Source organism: Mirounga leonina, unplaced genomic scaffold, assembly GCF_011800145.1.
Source record: "Mirounga leonina isolate KUSES-001 unplaced genomic scaffold, KU_Mleo_1.0 Mir_268, whole genome shotgun sequence".
Lineage (NCBI taxonomy): Eukaryota > Metazoa > Chordata > Mammalia > Carnivora > Phocidae > Mirounga > Mirounga leonina.
The window spans coordinates 7136576-7151718 of NW_023270649.1; positions in this window are offsets into that span (position 1 = coordinate 7136576).

Consider the following 15143-nt stretch of genomic DNA (forward strand, 5'->3'; position numbering starts at 1 on the left):
GGGGGGAATCGGAGGGGGAGACGAACCATGAGAGACGATGGACTCTGAAAAACAAACTGAGGGTTCTGGGCGGTGGGGGAGGTTGGGTTAGCCTGGTGATAGGTATTAAGGAGGGCACGTACTGCATGGATCACTGGGTGTTATGCACAATGAATCATGGAACACTACATCAAAAACTAATGTTGTAATGTATGGGGATTAACATAACAATAAAAAATTTTTTAAAAAAGAGCATTTTGGGAGTATTGGATATCATATCCTCCCTCAGGGGAAAACAGGGGGCGTATAAAATATTTGTTTTTACCAGACAGTTGTGTCTTTGGAAGGCTGAGTCCATGATGAATACTAAAAAGGAGAACAATGAATATAAAGTGTCCAAAAGGAAGTCATAATAAAAAATAAAGATGACAAGGATGGGAAATATTCCATGAATTTTATTACAGAGGGGAGTATTGACTTAAAAAGGTGTCTGTAGAGAAGCTGCTGATATGCTGGGGGTTGCCACCACTCTCAAGAAAATTGAAATCACCAGATTTTAGTTATGGTGGCAGAGCCGGGGTGATGTTGACAGAATGAAGGGATGGGCTACATGGAGACTCAAAAATGTAAGGATTTTGCCTGTGTGTCGTCAGCGCTGTTTGGAGGGTCTGGGCTGATGTTCTCACCATCCATCAGACATCCTACTTCAGGAAAGGTCGAGAACTGGACCTTGTTGCAAGCACTCCATCAAGGTGTGCACATCCAGTACCTGGTCTGAGCTGCAAGCTGGCCTCTCTCCCTAAAGCAACGGTTCCCACCATTCTTTGGGGGAATATCCATACACCCTCCTCAAAGCAACAGGAAGGTACTCTGGCAAGGTACTCCACCAGAAGCAGGGGAATGAGAATTTCCTGGGGACACATGTGCCAGGGAAAAGCCCCCCAAGTGATGCGGACCCTCCCCCTCCTACTTGGGAGGAGCTGACCCCCTCTGTGGAGAACCACGCTTCCCACCAACGTAATTGCAAGGGCTTCAACTTCTGCAGCAGTAAAGGTAATAGTCCATGAAACAGCCCGGAGTATCTGGTTTCCAAAAGGAACTTCACGTACGAGTTTAAAGAATTTAAAATAAGGACATTATGATTTAAGTGATTAAAGTATACTAATTAAATCATCTTACAGGCAAAACTCCAAAGTCCTTAGTTTCTTGGTGTAGATAAAACAATTCCATGAAATTTCGTTAAACTACTGAAAGAGCTGTTGGCAACGAAAGTAGTGGGCTTGAAGAGAGCTGGTTTGCATTGTATTAATCGGGGAATTAAACAAAATGCGTGAAATGCCAGTGGTTCATAATAGATCTTTCTTTTTCCCGTAGTGCGCCTAGGCCAGCCGGGAAGGAGGAACGTTGCGTGTTGTGTCCCTCGCTGGTGATTTCCGTGTGTCGGGCAGGGTGCTGGGCTGTAGCCTGGCCCAGGGAAAGAGGGCTATCATCCTGGGCACTGGCTCGCACCCCACACCATGCCAGGGGTTCTTTTCAGTGACGAGATTAGAAATTACACTCCCGGGCGCCTGGGTGGCTCAGTCGGTTAAGAGTCTGCCTTCGGCTCAGGTCATGACCCTGGAGTCCCGGGATCGAGTCCCGCATCGGGCTCCCTGCTCGGCGGGGAGCCTGCTTCTCCCTCTGACCCTCCCCCCTCTCATGTGCTCTCTGTCTCTCTCATTCTCTCTGTCTCAAATAAATAAATAAAATCTTTAAAAAAAAAAAAATCTTTTATTGGCTAACATAAGAATCTGTGCTTTTCCTACAGCTGTCATTCTATAAAAATACTGACTTTTGGGCGCCTGGATGGCTCAGTTGGTTAAGCGGCTGCCTTCGGCTCAGGTCATGATCCTGGAGTCCCTGGATCGAGTCCCGCATCGGGCTCCCTGCTCGGCGGGGAGTCTGCTTCTCCCTCTGACCCTCTCCCCTCTCATGCTGTTTCTCTCTCGCTTGCTCTCTAATAAATAAATAAATAAAATCTTTAAAAAAAAAAAAAAGAAATTACACTCCCTGATCTGGTTTGGGAATTGAGATTCCAAAAGGTGAGGAAATAGAACATTTCTCAGGCAATATGGACAGTTCCACAAAGCTCTCCCGTGGGCGCTCCTCTTGCGGAACTAATTGCTACCTTTTTGTTACTTCCATTAGCATTTTATGGGCGCTGTTACCCCACTACTGCTTTTATTGTTGTCCTGACAGGATTATGGCTCCCCTGGGAGCTTGTGAGGCCCTCGAGCACAGTGACTACACTCCATCGCCCTCAGAGCCCTCTGGGCACCCCGGCCCAGGCTTCCCGAGCTGAGGGGCCTTGGCTGGCAAGAGGCTGAGGCGAGCATGCGAAGAGGGCTAAAGGAAATCGCATCAGCAGGCTGTACGCACCAGGCTTGCCGTCAGTTCCCAAACCCTTCCTGTTTCCTAACCTCGCAGCCCGCGGTTTTCTGGGCGTGTTTCTAGAGCCGTCGCATTGAGTCGCTCAGCGGTACTATAAACTTCCAAATACATTCCTCTTCTCTTTAAGATCTCCAGAGTTGAGTTTCTTTTTTTTTTTTTTAAGATTTTATTTATTTATTTGTCAGAGAGAGAGCGAGAGAGCACGTACAAGCAGGGGGAGCGGCAGAGGCAGAGGGAAAAGCAGACTCCCCGCTGAGCGGGGAGCCCGACGCGGGGCTCGATCCCAGGACCCCAGGATCATGACCCGAGCCGAAGGCAGACGCTTAACCAACTGAGCCACCCAGGTGTCCCCAGAGTTGAGTTTCTGTGCTTGAAACCAAACACAGGGCCTGAGACATTCTCCCACAGTTATCTGGCCTTCTCTCCCTTCATGCCTTTGCCCCCAATCACCCTGCTTCCTCTGTCATGTGGGGTGATGGGAGTCACATACTCTAAGAGCCATGGGAACTCCCGGAGCCATGGGGCTCCCAGGCAATTGACTCTGGGATCAAATTCCCTGTCACCTCGTGTTGGACCTTGGGCAAGTGGATGTCCAGTTACGCAGGATGAAGTGGACACCATGTCTTCCTTGGGAAGTTGCTCTGAGGATCAAGGTAGCTAATGTACACCAGGCATACAGCTCAGGAGACACTGGTTACCCAGCTCCTGACTCCCCATCCTCAGTTAGTGGTGACTGAGTCATTGCCATGGATACTGTGACCATGTAAATCCTTAATTATTTCTCTTCTTAGGTACCGATGCCTTAGTTTACCCTGATGCAGGGAAAGCACCTGACCTCCCCTGGCCTATGCAGAGGATTTGAACTTCTATTGCTTGACTCTGGGGAGGGTGTAAGGAAGCAAGACTTTGCTCTGGATGGCACGACCTCAGGAAGCAGGGCTAATTCTGGGCTTGGGTATTGCAATAAATCTCAACCAGGAGGAGGGAAGACGAGAACAAGGCCAAGGCTGTACTTGATAAAGAAGCAGCAGTCACTCATAGTAGCCAGGGGAGGGGGAGGCTTTCTATTTTGTGGCTTGGACAATGTCCGTGTTTTGTCTATGACCCAACATGTTTACGGAGGAGTCTTGTTGTTGTCTTCATTCATCCTGGTCACAGGGTGGCCTTGTCTGATGTTAATGTTCTATGAAACCGTGCCTGTTCGAGAGGAGAACACCCAGGCCTAGCTGGGAGTGCCTGCTAGCTCCTGATGTCAGGGGCTCCTTCTCTTTTTCTCAACAGTAATTCAAGCTGAAATTGTCCCGTCGGTCAGGCTACAGCTATCAATTATATGGAAAATTTTCTACATCATGGTTTTGGTTTCTCAAGCCTTTATAATTATAGCAGACTTCAATTTCCTGTCTTCATGGAGTGAAAATCCTACTCATGGAGACCCTGTTATTGGAGGAGTCTCGACCCACAGGATACAGATCGAATTCTTTTACTCTTCGTGATAACTGCTAACCAGCACGCCGCCCTCTTCCTGGGCAGCGAGCTCTTGAATATTCCGTTCAAGCTAATGTCGTGACTTTTGTCTCTTGCAGTGATTTCAACGGCCTTGATGAGATTGGATCCTGAGCATTTTTAAGGCAGTACTGTGCCAGGCCGTTCAGAGCTCTCGTTGCCTGCAGCTCAAGGTCAGGGTTGTGGCTCTAGCCACCTCTGTGGGCAGCCACTTGCCAGACCCAGCACTTTCTGGCTCCAGCCGAAGGTTCCACGGGCATGGTCCCTCTGATAGGCACGCCTCTTTGCCCCTTCCTTGGGGTAAGTCTGCAATCCTAATGCCAACAAATCTGGGACTGGCCGGCACAGGTGGGATCCTTCTTCCAAACGCATCGGGAGCCGCCCCCCCCCCCCCCCTTGCACGGAAACCCCCCCCCCCCCCCCCCGGCCAGGGGCTCCTCTCTCCACTCCCGTGACAGTGACCGGGGGCGGGACTGCAGGCCTAGGAGTTAAGGAAGTATTCTACCACACAAGATGGCATGTTCCACGCCCCCCTTGCAGGGAGTCGTGAGAGATTTTTCCAGGGAGTTCTCTCCCTCGGTTTTGGGAAGGAATCTGGTCCAGGAGCTCCGCCGCTTCCTGAAGCGGGGGCAGCATCTTGCCTTTACACCTGCATCTCTCATTAAGACCTCCTCGGCCTCCTCCGGGGCTGTGTCCATTCTGCTGACAGGGGCGCTCTCAGTGGGACCCCAAGGGGACTAGGTGGCTACCCGCAGTTTTTGATATGTTGGGTTAAATAAAATATGCTATTGAAATTAAGTTTACTTGTTCCCTTTAAGTATTTCTTTTACATTTTAAAAATTATTTGTTTCTTTATTATCATAGTTGACATGCCGTGCTATATTAGTTTCAGGTGGACAGCATACTGATTCAACAATTCTGTACTTGACTCAGTGCTCAGCACCGTGTAGTCACCATCTGTCACCATACAACATTATTACAGTATAAATTTAACACTACCTATGTGGATCCCATTATATTTCTATCGGGCAGGGCTCTTCTAGACCACGTGTTGGCAAACCGTGGCCCACTGGCCAAATCCAGCTCACCACCTGTTTGCGTAAATAAAATTTTATTGGAATACAGCCATGCCATTTGTTTTCGTTTGTACAGCAGCTGAGTTGAGTAGTGGAGACCCAGAGACCGTCGGCCTGTGAAGCCCCAAATATTTGCCATTTGGTCCTTCACAGACACTGTCAACCCCTGTGCTAAGACTAGCAGATAAAATGTACTTTCTACATTTGTGGAATGTATTGAGTCTTTAATTCGATATTAAATACATATTATCGTCTTTTATCTCCCAGAAAATGGATGCATTTCGGCTAATGGCATATTAAGGTGAGCAGTTAGATAACCAGAACACCCCGCCGCCCAAGTTAGCGGGTGATGGAGAATTTGCTCCATTTAGTATCCCCTTGGAGAGTTTGTGCCCTCTTCCTCACTGACTGTCCCCACCACGCAGTGACACTGATGCACACTCCCGAACTGGGGACGGGACCTGGGGAAAATCCAGATTCCCACTGTCGCACAGGTCTGAGTGACGGGCGGGGCTCCAGATCAAGATGAGAGTCCACCGCGTGCGAGCAGGAGCCATGATGATTCCACGGCATAGGGTCCAGGTACGCACTGAATGACAGCGAGCAGAAAGCAGTGTCCTTGCAGAACGGAGAGCAGAACCTCCCGCATTACCCCAGATTCCTATCGAGCAACATGTGGTCTCCTTTCTGGAACTCTTGCCGCAGAGCCAATCGTCGCAAACGTTTACACTCTTCATTTCCCTCCTGACCTTTCCTCTTTCTTGTTCTTGTCAATTTTCCTTGGGAAGTGTTACCGTTTTGGTGGGGTGTGTGTGTCACGAAAGCACGTTTTGCATCGCGCTGAAAATTACGGCCGCAAAGCCTCCTTAAATTACACTCTAATAGTATTTTCTTGGAAGTCATTATGAATTTTGCTTCTTCGTAACCTTTGCCACTGGGGATCACATAGCACAGCTCAACGTTTCCGTTGCTGCGTTTTATAATGGTGGTAATGTAAGAATTTACTGGGGACTTTATATACCGAGACAAAAGCACGCCACTTTATGAAGCTATTAAACACCATGGACTTTCCCACATGAGAGATCAAGCTTATTGTATTTCCCAAGGCTTCCAGCAGTTTCCCCACAGCACCGCTCCACTGTGGGAGACGGTGTGGTGCACCCAGCCTCTCCCTAGCATGGGCTTGTTAGCGTCTCGCCTGCAACCCAGCAAGATCACCAAGGCAAAGCCGTCAGAGACCACTCGCCGCTCCGTCACCACGCTTGTTACTACAGGGCACCTGGCCTCTTTGCAGGAAAGGTTATTATATTTCCTTTTGACAATGGAAGCTTTTCAAGGGCCAACAATGCAATTTTTTTTATAGCAGAGATTAAAGTTAAAAACGTGACAAGCAGAGAGCAGCGTGCTTTTTTTGCAGATATCCAGACATTTTCCGCCAAAGAAGGCAGTAGGCTGCATGATAAAAATTCGAACCTGAAGCTCCCAGGGTTCTCCAATTAGATACTTATCTTTGCTTTTATGGGTGAGGCTTCGTTTAAGACAAAATTTCTAATGGGGAAAATACGGTTTCACTACCCAAATGCATTTGCTAGGGGAATGGTAGACCGCTGCGACATAGGAGACATTATTTACATTTTATTTATTTTATTTTATTTTATTTTATTTTTTAAAGATTTTATTTATTTATTTGAGAGCGAGAATGAGAGAGAGAGAGAGCATGAGAGGGGATAGGGTCAGAGGGCAAAGCAGACTCCCTGCCGAGCAGGGAGCCCGACGTGGGACTCGATCCCGGGACTCCAGGATCATGACCTGAGCCGAAGGCAGTCGCTTAACTAACTGAGCCACCCAGGCGCCCCATTATTTACATTTTAAAAAATGCTCAAATAATATACCTTTATGTGCATAAGACTTGAAATTCAGGACGATTTCCATTTAGGAGCAGTGGTGGTACTCATTAAGGCTCTCTTTGGGGTAACTGAGTCATTAAAATCAATTGTGTTTTATGGAAATGTCCAAAACATTTCTTAGATTTGAAGGTTCGTGTTTAAAAAAAAATATATATATATATTTATATATTAAGAGTTCTCTGAATCTGGAGGTATTTACTGTGTGGTTTTAGTCACTGATATAACTCTGAAACTATGTGAAGCTGCCTATGAGATATAAATCATTCCACTGCCAAACGTCCTCGTTTCTTCTTTGATTAGAAGAAGTTAGGTTTCTTTCTAACGGTGGGCTGGTCGCGGGCTGTGTCGCTGTGCTGACAGCAGGCCATCCACGGGGACACTGCAGCGCGTGGTGGCAGCTAAGGAAATAGCCCGAGGGGGCATTGCTTGTGCAAGCTTAAATCGCAATGGGGCAGGGACTTCTGACTTGCTGGACGGCCAGTTCGCCAACCCCATGAAGCGTTTGCTTCTGATTCGCTGCTTTACGTTCCCAGCCACAGTCCCCCGAGCCCTGGAGCCCTGGCACAGCGAGCCCGTGGGAGACGCAGTCACAGGACCGTTTTGATTTCGTAATCCTCCTCCGCGTGTGAGGCTTCCCTGGGACTCGGTGCTCACAGCCCCCCTCCGCCGGGGTCCATCAGGTGCCATCCCAGGGCCTGCTGGGTAGGGCCGGCTGCCCTTGACTTCTCTTTGCTGTCGGGAGGCTGGCGGGGGAATCACGGTACTGTCGGAAGGACAGACGTGGTGAACGGAGTTGGAGAACTTCTCAGGTCCCTCTCCTGAAAAAATAAGCTTAGAGAGAGTGAGATGTCGGAGGCCCTGACCCGGTCCTCCAGCGCTGTTGGGCGGCACATATTTTCAGCATCTGTCATAAAACCTCACATTGTTATGAGGGACTCTAAGTTTAACGGTGTGTAAATTTTTTTTTAACTCTCTTGTTGCTTCTTAGCTGCTGCCTGCAAATGTGGAAAGCACCCCCCCCTTTTCCTTTGTATTTAGTTTTAGAGGCACAAAGAGAAAAATACAAAGCACCAAATGCCCTGCGTTAAATTCCCAGAGAATTTTGTGCTCAGAAAAACGTCCACATGCTAGTGCTCCTTGGCCTGTGGAAATTTCCAGACCCCAGGTGCCCAAGGCCCCCATATTAATTTTCTTTCGGCTCCTCAGACCTCCCTACCTGCACCTACCTATGGTTGTTGAAGACCCCCTACCCCAGTTGCTGGCTCTCACCTCCCGCTGGAAAATTCTCCTGGTGTCTGGCCCCCCCCCCCCCCCCACCATGGGTGGAGGAACTCAGTCCTCCCTTGCTCGGCCAATCATTCACACGCTGGGGAATGTGGGGAATGCAACTCAAGGAGAAATGAGAAGAAAATAATTTTTAATTTCAAAGAGAATCCGAGATATCTCTACACTGTGAATGTATGAATACTGTACAATTGATGAGGCGCTGGAAAATATACTACATTACATGGGCCGATTTCATGCAATCCATGGAGTTCCAAATGCCCTTTAGAGTGTTTGAAGCCAATATTTACGCATACAGTTCTAAATAGAGGATAACTAAATGGGTGTTATTATTCTGTTCTGAGCCTGCTAACGAATTCTCAAGAACGTAGCATGAATTGGTTGTCAAGGTAATGTCTGGGAAGGTGGCAGAAACTGTCACTAAGCCAAGTGGAAAAATTAAACCCTCTCCTCGTCATATTCCAGGAATTCTCAAGCAAAAGGAAATTCCTAGACACCTCTCGGAGCCCTTTTGTATTCTCCTCTCTTTCATCCCTCGATCCTCTTTTCCATTTCCCTACAGATGACCAAACGAAATAGAATGCTCCCCAAGAAAACTCATTTTAAGAAGTTGAGTTCAGGGTCAGTCTCTTTTTTATTTTATTTTATTTTTCATCTACGGGTCTTTCTTTTAGTTTATACCCTCTGGGCTGATTCAAATTAGAAGAGTATTTTGGACTCTCTACGGAGGACACATGGTAGAATAACCTAAATTGGAAATGCATGTTTCATGATAACAGACATTTCCACTCTTGCTGGGCATTTCCAATTGCTGGAAAGCACCTCTGTGACATGAGCTAATCCACAGACCCTCTGGAGACTCGGCAGAGAAACTGAGGCCATGAAAGTGATTACAGGGCCATTAAGCACAAATGGTGGAAAAGAAATTACATTTGAATTTTTTTTCATGTTCTGCTTTCATATAAATTACATAAGACAATGGAAAGAAAAGACCATCTGGGTTTGGGTTTCATAAAACGGGACTCACATCTGCTTTGGTATGTCATATAAATATTCCCTCATTAGAGAGTTCAGTCTATGAAACACTTTTGGTCAAAAAAGCATTAAGAAAAAAGGGGGAGAGATTGCTTTTCATGGATACTGATTATTTTTAAATCCTCAGTTCTAAATATTAACTGGCGAACACCTCAGAGGATTGGACGTAACTTTATTTTTAGAAATTAAAATATCTTACGCTCTGTCTGCTTTGGCCAAGTAATGCACATTGCTTTTTCCATTTGTTAAACAGGAGACCTGATGCTTCTTCGTCAAAAAATGAGGGGTCTTTTGTGCTCAGTTCAGCTTTTAAAAAGGGCTGAGCATGGAAACGTGTATGTTTATACGTACATCCTTTGGCCTCATCAACATGAACGAGATGAATGCTTCTTATCGTATTAAACACAGCAAAAGTGATGGGATGTCCCTTCTGTGATTAGCTTACGTAAGATAGTGACTTCTGTCTTGCTGTCAGATTCTCTCTATGGCCTTCTGAGCTTGCACACTTTGATGAAGCAAGCTGCCACGTGGGACAGGCCCATATGGCAAAGAACTGAGGGCCACCTCCAGCCAAAAGCAACTGAGGCACAGAGATCCTCAGTCCGACCACCCTCTAGGAACTGAATCCTATCCGCATGTGGACCTGGAAGCAGATCTTTCTCCAGTCAAGCCTTGAGATGACACCCCAGCCTTGGCCGTCCACTCAGTTGTAGACTTGTGACCCCCTATGGAGCAGAAAACCCAGCTAAGCTGTGTGTGGACTCCTGACTCAAGGAAACTGTGTAAGATTAAATGTGTATTGTTTTACGTCGCCAAATTTGTGGTCACTAGTAATGCAACAATAGACAGCCAATCTAATTGGGCATACAGGTACCAGAGGAGGGCAGTGTTTAAGGTGGATCCGGAATTTGTTTTCATCAGGCATGCACAGACCCGGGGGCGCCTGGGTGGCTCAGTCGGTTAGGCATCTGCCTTCGGCTCAGGTCATGATCCCAGGGTCCTGGGATCGAGCCCCGCATCGGGCTCCCTGCTCCTCGAGAAGCCTGTTTCTCCCTCTCCCACTCGCCCTGCTTGTGTTCCCTCTCTCGCGGTCTCTCTGTCAAATAAATAAGTAAAATCTTAAAAAAAAAAAAAAAAAAAAAAGACACACAGACCCGGGAATGAGGGTCATGAAGGAAGAAGTTCTTACTCACGGATCTCTAGAAACAGGAGTCACAACATACCACAGAGGGCCACGTGGGGAAGGACCAGAGTCAGGAGGCAGAGGGGCAATGGAAGAGCATGGGAAAAGCCTTTCTAGTGCTCTGCACAGCAAAGAAAGGGACAAAGCAGGTTAGATAGACTCGGGATTGGCGAGTTTGAGTAATTTCAGGGCCCTTCAGGATGTAGGGACTGCCCCTCGTTGCCTGGTAGCCGGCCCTGGGCTGATAATAGGGCAAGGCAACTGCCTTAATCTGTTCAAGCTGCTCTGACAGAACACCACAGATCGGGTGGTTTATAAACAACAGACATGTACTTCCCGAAGTTCTGGAGGCTGGAAGTCTGAGGTCAGGGTCTGGGCAACGCCCTCTGCTGGGTCGCAGACTCTTGCTGTGTCCTCTCCTGGAGGCAGGGGCGAGGGAGCTCCCTGCGGCTTCTGATCCCATCCCTGGGCTCTGCCCTCGGGACCGAATCACTTCCCAAAGACCCCACCTCCGAATACCATCATACTGGGGGCTGGGATTTCAACATATGAATTTTGGAGGGGTACAAACATTCTGACCGTGACATGGGTGGTGGCTCCACCTGGGAGAGCTTGATCAAGGAGGTAGTTGGCAGCTGTGGGTTGTGGCTGATGGCTCTGCCGTCTCCAGGACTGAACTAGCTCCGGAGGGGCGGTCTCTCCCGGATCGGCAAGGCTCCAAATGTCAAAGCATCATAAAATACAGACAACACGCAACATAAGTAATACACGTAGGTGACGTCTGGGCAGCTAGGACGACAGCTGCCCCCAGTAACACACTACAGGCACGAGCTTGTCTGTTGTCTCGGCAGCGCTACGAGGTGGGCGAACATCATTTGCCCCCCATTTGTGTCAGGGAAGGAGGCTCAAGCATGGAGAGAGGAAACAACCTGCTGGAAGTCACACCGCGAGTCCAAACAGTGCTCTGAGACTAGAGAGGGTAGAACCTGCTATTGGCCGAGCCCATTTAAATCTTCCGCAACGAGAAATGTGATTGCTTTCTAGTCTCTGTAGGGTCTGAGTGGTACTCAGGGAAATGTGTTTCAGGGTCTGGAGATTTTAGGTGCCACGCTAAACAGGAACCTTCTCTATGCAGACTGCTGATCAGTACCGAGCAGCCACACAAGGAGACTTCAGAATCAACTAAGCTTGTTGGCCCAATACTGGCAGGAAGAACGGGTCATGGCCACCCATCGGCGGCCCCGCCTTCCCTCCCCAGCCTCATCCCGGGGCAGCCACGATATGTTCCTACCTCGGCAGTGTCTGGCCCCGTCCTGACCAGGAATGAGAGCGTCTCCTCAATCTCAAGTGTGCCAGTAGCGGGATCTGGGATGGGTTTTGCTGTCCTTGAACCAGGTCCTGCGCGCTAGGGCCGGGCTGGTAGCTGTCCCAGCTGCATTAGCGTGCCTGGTTTCCCCGCTGAGAACTGCATTTTCCTGACCAAGTAGAGTTCCTGGGACATGGTTTATCTGCGAGAAACTAGAAAATTCTCCTTTTCAGGGATAAAGCAACCCAAGTGTACGGTGGGGGCTGGACCGGATGGATTGTAAGGGCTCTTCCCATCTTGAAAAGCTCTGACTCTATGTTTGCTTGCCTTCCTTTGTAGTTTCCCTTATTATTTGGTCTCTCCTGTTAGATCATGAACTTTCTCTGATCTGTGCCTTTATCTATGTATCTTACACATAAATATTTTTAATTTAAAAAATGTAAGATGCTTATAGTCTCGATAGTTCTTATGTTGGAGATGAAAATGGATTTAGGAAAAAATGACATTCCAAAAAAAGGTCAGGAATAAAAATAGCCTTTTATTCTTTTTTTTATTATTAAAGATTTTATTTATTTATTTGCGAGAGAGAGAAAGAGCAGGAGGGAGAGGGAGAGAGAATCTGAAGCAGACTCTGTGCTGAGTGCAGAGCCTGACACGGGGCTTGATCCTACGACCCTGAGATCATGACCTGGGCCAAAATCAAGAGTCGGATGCTTAACCGACTGAGCCACCCAGACGCCCCAGAAATAGCCTTTTATTCTTACAAAAATGTTCCCCTTTTATGTTGTTCCTTTATAGTTATTCTATATGATTAAGTCAATGAGCACAGAAACCCAACGACCTGCACTGTGTCTCATGATGAGGGAGGTTTTGTTTCAGTTCAAAATAAACCACCTTACACAAAAAAGGCAAAGGTGTCCGTTAATATTGCTAATTACTTCTAGCACATTCTGGAGATGCTAGCCAATATTAGAGTCATGTTGGCCAGTTCTATTTTTAATATAATGACTGAAAATTTTCATGCGGCTGGGCAGAATGGAATGACCCCAGATATTATTTTTTAACACAGAGCCGGGGTTGGCAGACTACAGCCTTTAGGCCAAATCCTGCCCTCCGCTCGCATTTGTAAATAAAGTTTTGTCACAGCACCATGGTGCCCATGTGTTCACATTTGTCTATGGCTACTTCCACACCCCAACGGCAGCACTGAGCGTTTGCGATAGGGACCGTGCACGAGCAAAGCCAAGAGTATTTCTTTGTCCCTTTAAAGAAAGCGTCTGCTGACAACCACACCTTAACTTGAGGGGCAGTTAATAAAGTATAAGCTTCTATTTTATTTTATTTTACTCTTTTATGGTCCTCATTTCCTTTTGAGCAATGGGCAATAGGCAGTTTTTCAGTCCATTTATGTGATACCTTCCTCCAAAGAATGTTAAGTCTGTTCGCTTATAGATTTGCACATCTGGTGCAAGGCTTGTAAGCTCTTTTTCCAGATTCAGAGAGGTTAATTGGCCTTCATAAAGCTGCACACACAGATGATAGTGGGAGGCCAGAAGAGAGCTCAGGCTTACAATCCCGAAGTCAGGCCCCTTGTGATGCGCATCTGTGTTTGAGGTTGTGGCTCCTGCTTCTCACCGAAACCAATGGAAAAGGAAAATCCCGAGTCAACCAACCGGTTCTCTGAGTCCCGGTTAACCTGAGTAATACCAGTCCCAAAACGTGCATCGATGCCAACAATCACACTTGCAGACAAACGCATCTTTCAGGAGGCAGGACGGTTGTCATCTAGTCCGTGGTGTCTTTTCTAAGCGACTCAGTTAGAATGGCGCTTCCACTTTGTACCCCCAGCGTATCTCCCCTAAACCCAGGGGCCAGCTTCAGTCAAGGTCCTCCTTTGTCTACACCTTTCCCCAGGCCCAGTGGGCCAAGAGGATGTGGAGCCCCCTTCTGGACCACACCCCTTGTACCCAAGACCTTGAAATTCCCTGCTCAAGTGCCCAAGCCTGCTTCCAAGCCTACATGGATTGTTCCTGATGTTCCTCACATATCCAAGAGCACAGGGCAGACCGTGCTGCCGTGCACACCCCCAGGCCTGAGAGTTGGGCCAAGTGGGTGGCTGTTTGCCTAATGTTCCAGTGGCCCTTGGATGTGCAAGCTAGGGTTTCTACTCTCATATGCCCGAGGCCCTTCGTGGTTTGCAGTGGAGCTGGGGAAGGGAAGAAGCACTATGCTCTGGCCTCTATGTAAACTCTTGCCCAGGCTCTGCAAACTCCTCATGGTACCTAAAACTCATTGTCGGTTTGCCAACTTGGTTTTTAAGGCAACTACTCTTGGTTTTGTAAACTAACTGGTTTACAAACTGTCTCTCCCCGCTCAACTCTAAAGTGTGGGAATGCAAAAGCCACCTCTTCTGTGTTTCCACGTCTCTGGTATCCACACAGTGGTCGGGACACTTTGGGCGGTCAGCAGATATTTGAGGACTGAAACAACACCATCCATGTCACTAAATTGACAATGGAATGGAAAGTCAGTGTTCCTAATACTGTTGCTGCATAACAAACCATCCCAAACTCAGTGTCGTGAAACAACCGTTTGATTATGTTCACAGCTCTGGGGGCCAGGAATTTAGATAGGGCAGACGGGATGGCTTGTGCCTTCTCTACCATGTTTAGGGCCTTAGCTGGAGAGACAAAGACCCGGGGCAACTTAACAGCTAGAGCTGGAATCACCAGGCCGCTCGCTCTCTCACGTGTCTGGCAGATGATCCTGGCTGGGGCCAGACTGCGATACGTGGCCTCTCTCCACGGCTGCTTGGGCTTCCTCACGGCATGGTGGCTGGGTTCCAAGAGTGAACATTGGCAAAATAAGCAGCCTTGGAGGTCGTCGCTGTCACGAGCTCAATGAAATTCAAGAGGAAGGAAAGGAAACTAGACTCCTACATTTTGAGGGGAGGAGAGCCTAAGACACATTCTAAGAAGAGCATGTGGGACAGGAGATACAGGTGTGGCCAAATTTAGAAAAATAGAATCTGCTACAGTTAGGTAGATATTCTTCTAGAAAAATTAACACCTCTACCCAGACCTATGGAGAGGGACGGCAAACTTGTCCAAGAAAACAAAACAAATAAAACGAAGAAGATCTACTTTTCACTGCTGCCCCCCGCCCCCACAGTGTTCAGAGAGGTCATGAGCAGGCTAAAACGTGCTCCATTTAGAATAACGATTCGTGGCTTGCAATGGGCCTCTTTCCCATTGAGTGGTTGATCGTTCCATTGCATTTGCTTCATCCCAGTGGTATAGAGTTACTTTTATATGAAGTCCTAAAATAGCTTTTCAAAAATAAGACAGGAAGTTTCATGCTCTAATGAACTAATATAGTAAAATGTCAATATCATTAGCTGGAAAAATAGCAGACAAATGTTTGAGTTAAACTCAGCTATG